Source organism: Silene latifolia, chromosome 2 (assembly GCF_048544455.1).
Source record: "Silene latifolia isolate original U9 population chromosome 2, ASM4854445v1, whole genome shotgun sequence".
Classification (NCBI taxonomy): domain Eukaryota; kingdom Viridiplantae; phylum Streptophyta; class Magnoliopsida; order Caryophyllales; family Caryophyllaceae; genus Silene; species Silene latifolia.
Genome location: NC_133527.1, coordinates 108,804,955 through 108,813,661, shown reverse-complemented (window position 1 = coordinate 108,813,661; position 8,707 = coordinate 108,804,955). Strand labels below are relative to the sequence as shown.

Sequence of the window (8,707 nt, the reverse complement as noted above, 5' to 3'; positions counted from 1 at the left end):
CCCTCTTTGAAGTATTTGGACTCTCTACCCTTTTCCACATGCATGAGCAAACTTATCGATCCCTTGTGCTTGAGTTTTTGAGCTTTTTGAAGATTACAACCTTGAACAAAACAATTTGCATAGAATTTAGGTTAGAAAATGTTTCAAGGATGATGACCCTTGTAGAATTCGCAAATGTGCTTGGACTCGATGTTTCGCCTACCCGAACATCGAAGCCAAAGAAATACAGTGTTGAACCTTTGTGGAGGGCCATGACCGGCCGGTATTTCATACACAACAAGGAATGTCTCGCTTTTCATATTCAAAATCCGATCTTGAGATTTACTTATCGATTCCTCTCGGGCACTCTCTTTGCTCGCCGAGATCCGGCGATCGTGAACCAATTAGACCTTGTGTTTAAGGAATACTACCTCAATATTCAAGGAAGAAGTGTGTACCACTTCAATGCACCTCTAGTATTACTCGAGAATGGCAAAGTTTAGGAATGGTGATGATGACGGGATGAAACATATTGTGAATGGAGGACTCATTACTAGGCTTTCAAAGCATTTCAATCCGAGGTTCAATAAGAATAATGAGTATGCTCCTCTTTCCGGAAACACGAGGATAAATGAAGACCTTATTCTCATTCATCATCATTGGATAACCCTTGAGGGGGTTGAAAAGCGCATCAAGTGGATAAAGAAAGGAAGTGATCCGATTTATCTTCCAATGACCGGCCTACCACGGATTTCCCCGAGAAGAGGACCTTTGTCTACAATACCATCCTACCTCATCCCTCCAAACCCAACCCAACCAAGACAAGCACCACCACCTCCAAATAAACAACAACAACAACAAGAGCAACAATCCCAAGATGAGAAGATCAAAGTGCATCCCTACCCATTTCCTTATCAAGCGTACAACCATCCCAACCCCTTCATCCTCCCCCGTGACAATTTTGTCGCGGGAATTTTACAAGATTTGCACTACCGCCAATACGAAACCAACGTGGACATTTACTATGCACTGTATCCTCAATACCACGATATGGTTCAAAAGGGAAATATTAGTGAGGAAGGAGCATTTCCCTCATGGGCTCAAATGGACTTACTCTTCCCCAATTCGGAGAGGGCAAACGAAGGGGCAAACGGGAGACAAGAGGAGGGAAGCAACAATTCTTGCGGAGGGGACACGGTGGAGCTTGAAAGTGAAGAGGACGAGTTCATGGACCCAAGTTTGAGTGATGCATCGAAGGATATATGGGATAGCGATCTAGAAGGAGATGATGACGATCTCTAGAGGATTACTTCATAGCTAGGTGGAGCGGGCAAGAGGCACCCACCTAAGTTTAAGTGAAGTTTCCTCACCTCCTCTCTTTAATTTTCAAAGTTTCATGAAAAGAAGTTTGTGTTTTGTTAACTTGTATTTTATTAATCTTGATCATTGTTGGAGTAGTCCTAGCACCATAGAGGACTAACACCTCGGCCCCATTGAGGTGTTCTCATTTTATTGTTCCCACTTTTAAAAATCCAAAATGACAAAATTAGTTTCATGCATTGCATAGTGTGTGCATGAACTACACCCAACCTTAGGACATTAGCAATAATGTCTAACTCGGTTTGGGGAAGTACATACATACACAACGGGAGGTAATCTAAATTATCCTCTCCGTCATAAACAAAAACCATGCATCATGTAGTGTAGATTAGTGTACCTTGCATTTAGTGTAGAAATCATGCATCATGTTTGTATAATTTCCCATCATTTTGGCCATTGAGGACAATGCCCATATTAGTGTGGGGATGGGGAATTCTAACCAAACTTTTATTCAAAAATCCAAAAAAATTGAAAAATTTCGAAAAAACCATAAAAATTTGAAAATTGAAAAACCAAAAACAAGTTCTTTTCCTTTGTAGTGTATTCAAGTATATATTATTATATATATTGTGTTTGTTCTATCCTTGTTCACATTGATCGACTACGCCACATCCGAGACATGAGGATATTTAAGACCGCATTGTATGAACTTTCCAATCTCCTTTTTCCTCTTTATGTTAATGACTATGTGGCTTTATTTTGATTGATGCGGTATAACAATGTGAACTTAGGACTTGCATTTAGTTTATATGTCATATTAGTTGATAGAATCACTTACATTAGAATGTGTATAATAGTTGCATCATGGCATTTAGTTGCATTTAGATGAAATATTTTGAAAAGTGCCTAATTGAGAACTTTGACAAGAGCAACTAAGCCATTACAAATACTTTTTCAACTTAAGACTTCGCCTACTAGAATGGTTGTAAAACATCCTAGATTGTGTCATACTAGTGTCTTTCGATCCATGACCCAAAGCCTAGTCAAGGGTTTGCATGTGAGTCACCTATCCAACCCCGTGATGCGATGTGGACTTGGTTAACTTGTCTAGGTGACCTTGATTGACCTTGTGGTACGGCAACCCAAAAATACTTTCTATCAATAAGTTTGAAGTGCTCATTTCAAAGACTTTGTATGTGGAAACGTTTTATTGCCAAGGAAACCTCAAATGTTATGAAATGTTGAAATATTGAGAATTTTAGTTGTTTTGATGGAGGCGTACCACTTCGATGTGCTTTGGAGAGTGATCCATTGAATTGGGCCCCCACACGGTTGTGAATTCAACCGCCCAGAGACAAAGTGACTATCACCCCGAAAAGATATTGTCTAGAGGTTAACCGGTTGCCTAATAAGTGATTGGCGAAAGCAAAGGACATTAGCACGGAAGGGACAAACCCCATCTCTAATTTTTAAAATGTGAAAGTTGAATGAGGTCAAATTTTGAATACTAGTCATATCCACCCTTATTTATAACGATTTGAGCATTTCATTCCCAAAAAGCCTTTTTGTCAAGCCACTTTGTCGAGCTTGGGACGATCCATGACCTTTACTTTTGTAGAAAATTCGAGACTTGTCATGTGATATTCTACTAGCATCATGGGGATCATCATTCCATAACCATCCGATCGCTCTTGACGAAAGTATTTGGAAATTGAGGACGAAAGTAGTCTAGTTTAACATCATTTGGAGATGATTTAGTGCCATCCTCTTAGCCTTAGTAATTTTTTGAACTAGTATTTGTGACGGAATATATGCTCTTAAATTTGTTCTCTTTTGGTTGCCTCCGCCACTTGATGAGGAAGTGGCTATTCCTTTTGTAGATGCATCCATTATTTGATTTTGTGTGCTTAATGTTTGGATGTGTCGCCATTTTGGCATGACCCACCTTGCCTTGCAAGAAGGCATCCTAACACATGGTTGTCTTGTTGTGAGTTGAAGGGGCGGAGTGAGACCCGCTAATTGTCTCATGTCGGCTATGTTATTAGGTTATTTTAAATAATGGTCCTAGTCTTTGTCACCTCTTTACTCGGGACGAGCAAAGGTTCGGTTTGGGGATATTTGATGTGACCATAATTAGCGCACATTTAGTCCCCGAATTAGCCTTGTTCCCATGCTTTTTAGTGCATATTTGGGTCATTTATTGTCTTTAGTTCTTTGTTTTGCATATTCTTTGAGGTTTTGTGTCCTTGGTAGGAAATGAGTGTAAACCTTACATTTTCATGGCAAAATGAGACTAAATTGATTGAATCCAATGACCAAGCATCAAGGAGAGACAAGATTAGAAGACCTTTGTACATATTATAGTAGTTGGGCAATGATGAGGAAAGATCCTTGCATCCCCAAGGAAATCCCCAAGGATTTTATGAAGAAAAGGGAAGAAAAGAAGAAGAAACACGGCTGAGCAGTAACCCGTGCGGATTGCCCTGAAGACGCCCGTCCCCAGGACCACAATCCGTGCGTCTTCCATCAAAGACGCCCGGGCAACAGCATCCAGAAGACGCCCGTCTTCTCCCAAAGACGTCCGGGCAGAGATACAGGAATCCGGTCGTCCCGAGCCTAAGACGCACGGATTCCAAGACAGCGCAAATTCGTTTCTTCAAGCTTCAAGAAAGATGCCCTTCCTACAGAAAGTACCGGCATTTCCCTAAAGAGGGACTTAATCGTCATTTAAGCCCTTAGTTAACCCTAATGCATCCACCTAATTTCCACTATAAATACCCCATTAGTCTAATTAGAAGAGCATGTTCTTCTTATCAATTCTTAGAGTAGTTAATATCAATTAAATCTCTCTTTAGTTTTGTAATCAACAATTAATCAAGTTTTAATACAAGTTTTATTTCCTTAATCTCTCTTTTGTTCATCCTTTATTTTGGGTAATTGAAGATTATTTGGGAGATTGACAACCTCTCAATCAAGCATCAAGTACTTCTATTATTCTTTGCTTTATTATTGGAATCATTAGTAGGTATAATTCTCTTAATCCCTTTTAATTATTGCTAATTACTTTCATTTGTTCATCATGTTTCACTTTGTTGGTATGATTGACAACCTTTCTAGCATGTTCAACATGATAATGAGTGAGTAGTTCCATAGCTAGGGTTAATGGGTAACTAGGGGAAACCAACATGGGGAATGATTCATGCTTAAATTAATATGCTTTCATAGTTTATTTGCTTGCTTGTTTTAATCTCAACTCATGCACATGTTATGTTTGATGAAATGCTAAGCCTATGAATCCTTGCATTTACAACCATCACTTATCTTTTCAATGAGACTTGTAAGACATAAACCAACTCGAGTCTCATTAGACCATGCATGTTGTTGAGTAGGGAAGATTAAGTCGACTTGTAGGTGTTGTACAATCTAATCGATTCGGCTCCGGGACCCAAACTTTCCTAGGATTGTAAGATATAACCCAACTCAATCCATCACAACAATAATTGCTTGCTTATAATTTGAGAACATGTTTGTATGATCAATTCCCATGAATCCCCTATGACCCCATGACACCCTAGTGCTTTTTTATCAATTGTTTACAACCCTTTCAATACATCTTGCTTGTTTACTTTCATTGCTATTTAGTTTAGTGACCTTCTACATCAATCCAAATTGTGACACCCCTAAGACACCACTAGTCTCAATAGAAATCTCATTTCAATTCCCGTCCCTTGGGATCCGACCTTTACTTGCCTCTTTACTAATTGTAGAGTTGTTTGTGAAGTTATAAATTATGTTTTGGTCTAGGTGCTTCCAACGACAATTGTTCCGAAAAATAGAATATAGCTCCGAGTCCGACCATCAGGGCGGCTACTCTTCCTGTTAATTTTTGTATATCCTTGACCGTTTTTGGTGGTTCCAGGTCCAGGATAGCTTTGATCTGTTCAGGACTAGCTTCTATTCCTCTCTTTGTCACCATATAGCCCAAGAACTTGCCTGCTGAGACTCCGAAATGGCACTTTTGTGGATTTAGCTTCATGTTGAATTTTTCCAGTATTTGGAATGCCACCTCCAGGTCTTTGACGTGGTCTTCTGCTTTTTTTGATTTGACTACCATGTCATCAATGTAGACTTCCATGGTTTCTCCAATTTGATCTTTGAACATCATGTTGACTACTCTTTGATAAGTTGCACATGCATTTTTCAATCCAAAAGGCATGGCAGTATAGCAATATACTCCTCTTTCAGTAATGAAGGCTGTACTTTCCTGATCCGGGTGATGCATATTTATTTGATTGAATCTACTTGAAGCATCCATGAATGTTAACATCTCGTGGCCTGCGTGGCATCTACCATTGCATCTATATGCGGTAGGGGAAATGGATCTGTTGGGCAGGCCTTGTTCAGGTCGGTGTAGTCCACGCAGACTCTCAATTTGCCATTCTTCTTTTGGACAACTACCACATTGGCTAGCCAGTCGGGGTACATTACTTCCCTGATCATTCCCATGTCCAATAACTTGTCGCTTTCTTGGTTGATGATTTCATTTCTTTCTGCAGCAAATTTTCTTCTTTTTTGTTGTACAGGCTTAAATGATTTGTCAATATTTAACTTATGAGTTATAATATCAGCATCTATACCAGTCATGTCAAAATGTGACCAAGCAAAACAAGACATCACTAGTAGAAAAAACCCCAATCACGACGCAGTTATCGTGGAGGTTCTAATAGAAACGACGCGAAAAGCTCAAAAAATTGGCGGGAATGAAATTTTTATGTATATAGGAGGTCTATAGTGGCGGTTTAAGTAAGAACCGACGTGATAACATAAACTTTTTATGGCGGTTCTAAATAGGAAACGCTACTATAGGTCAATTTTGGCGGTTCTATTAACAACCGACGTTAAGAATGACGCTAAAAGTTAATACAAAGTTATAATCTTTTGGGCTAGAAAACCTCCATAATATGTTTTTGTGTCGGTTTCTAGTTAAAACCGACTTTAATAGAAAAAGTTTAAAAATTAAAACCTTCAAAAACGCCTTAGCATTATACGATTAATTTCCTCTTAAACCCGTTTCTTCGTCTTCTTCAACTTCTTAGACTCCATTATTGTTTCTCTCTTGAAACTCCCATGCTCCACTCCCTCTACCGCCACCATAACCCTCACTCCCCTCAACACCTTTCAGATCTGCACGCTCGCCCACCATGCCACCCTCGCTAACGTCGTGCCTCTCATCATCCCCATCATTGCTGCTTTCATTCAACGCTCCGAGGCTGCAACTGCTTCCAAACACACCGCCGGTATGATTCAAAACACTAAATTAATAATATCTTCTTAATCTAATTCAGACCCTAATTCATCATCCCCTTCCCCGAAGCCCTAATTAATTTTATTTTTAATCTAATTTGATTGTTTAGACGATGTAAATTTGGTGGTAGAGTTGCACTATATCGATTTTGCTCCTCGAGATTGTTTTTGTTGATTTGTGATTTCCTTCAATGCCCCTTCAAGTCTGATGTTGGCGAATTCATTTTCCTATTGGTGATGATGCTCATCATAAGCAAAAGCGAAAGACTTCTGGATGGTAAACATTGTCTATTATACTTCTTAGTATTGCACTCATAGTGTCAGGTATAGTTTTGTCGACAACTTTCTCTTTCAATGTTGACAATGTTTCATTCACTGTGTATAATTCATTGATTTTTCGAATTATAAATTGGGCGATGCTTCCTTTTTTCCCCTGATTTTATGAATAGCATCCTGGCTATTAAGCTTTATTTGACACCATTGTTCCACCAGTTCAGTGACTTTGTAACTATAGCATCAACTTAAAAACAGATGTTGTTGTGTTTCAGCTTATTGTAGCCTATTGCCGTAGCCTTTTCTGAATTCATGTAACCCATTCTGCAGAGTCAACCAGGTCAGGAAAGAGTGTCTTGGTTATGCCCACCCATTCCAAATGGCAGTAGATTATTGTTGTAGCCTTGTCTGAATTGATCTTTTGTTTTTGCAGATTTTTTAGAATGGCATTCTCTGTCTCCCTAACGTCAGCAAATCCACTCTTTTTAATGCTGTTGTGAGCTTCTTCCTCCCTTAATACGGATACTCTTTTCAACGCTGAATGCCCACCATTTGTTTGATTATATGCCAATGTCACATTTTTTGAATTTTAGCCTTTCAAGTCAATAGTGGTCGTGAAAAATGTTCTTTTACTTCAGTTTACTTATTGATTGCTAAAGTTATTTTACTTCAGTTTTCAAAATTAATCTAACGCTTTGCTTGGTTCTTTTAATTATGCTTGTTTTGGCTTCACTGTACTTTGTTTTGCTTAATTTTAATTATCATTATTTCATTATTCCCAAATTTACATTTTATTAATTATTTACATAATGATAACTAGTAAGTGAAATTATGGATGGTGTGCATGTTGTGTGAGTTTATGACTTTGATTTGCAGCCTATGCCTCAACTTTTCCACGATACGCTTCTGATTATGGCTTGATTGTGCCAAATGGAAGTTATGCTATATCAGCTAGTCACTGTGTCTAATGCAGTTGTGCCGCAGTTGGTCGCTGATTAGTATTTTTGATCCCTTGTACTTTGCATTTTCCTTAATTCTCCTTGAGGGTTAGTTTTTGTCGAAAGTAGGAAATGAGGGAAAATGGAACATTGTGTTTTACTTCCAAACATTTCCGTACCTGAACTTGAAAAGGTTTTAATTTGTTTTTTGAGAATGAAAATGTATCCCACAATTTCTCTTATTCATCTTAGTTAACTTGTTCTTAGATCTGGTAATATTGTGTGAATGTTTATGGTGTTGAGTAATTGGTGAAAACAGAAGCTCGTTTTGCGTTGTTGCATGGAAGCCTGGAATGTTATGATATTGAAGATGTGATTTCCCATGCTGCTGCTGCTGCTGGTGTTCAACTCCGTTTTATCCCAGTTAACTTCTTTAACATCACTACTCTTTACTTGTTAGTGGTAATTAATTCTCTGATTCTTACTACTTCAAGCATTAATTACCTGCTTCTATTATTTACCCCATATTAATCGTCGTCTTGAAACCATGTCATCTACATCTTCTCGGCAAACAATCATGTAAAAGGTCTTGAATTTAAGAATCAAATTTATCGTTGAGTGCGATAAAAAATGTTGACTTATGTCATGTATAGATGTCAATCAATTTTTCATGACTCTCACAATCTGCCTAGGCTAAAATGATACTAGGAAGCATGGATTTCTTGAATAAAAGGTGCTTCTAAATGAGATTGTTAAATAATCACCAATGCTTCAGTAGCTTGAGTCACATTTTCCTTATGTATTTCTTAATTGTTTTTTTCATGTACAAAGCTATGCTTCCGACTCCCCAAAGCACTAGATTATGCACAGACCAAGATTTGAAAGCATTGGCA

At 38.4% G+C, this 8,707-nt stretch overlaps 1 long non-coding RNA gene across 1 annotated transcript; it reads left to right on the top strand.

The window, feature by feature from the left end:
* The first annotated feature begins 6,404 nt into the window (after positions 1-6,404).
* Positions 6,405-7,839, top strand: LOC141630035 (uncharacterized). The gene is made up of 3 exons (XR_012537414.1): positions 6,405-6,596; positions 7,310-7,372; positions 7,753-7,839. It is a non-coding gene; the product is annotated as an uncharacterized LOC141630035 (long non-coding RNA).
* Positions 7,840-8,707: the final 868 nt, after the last annotated feature.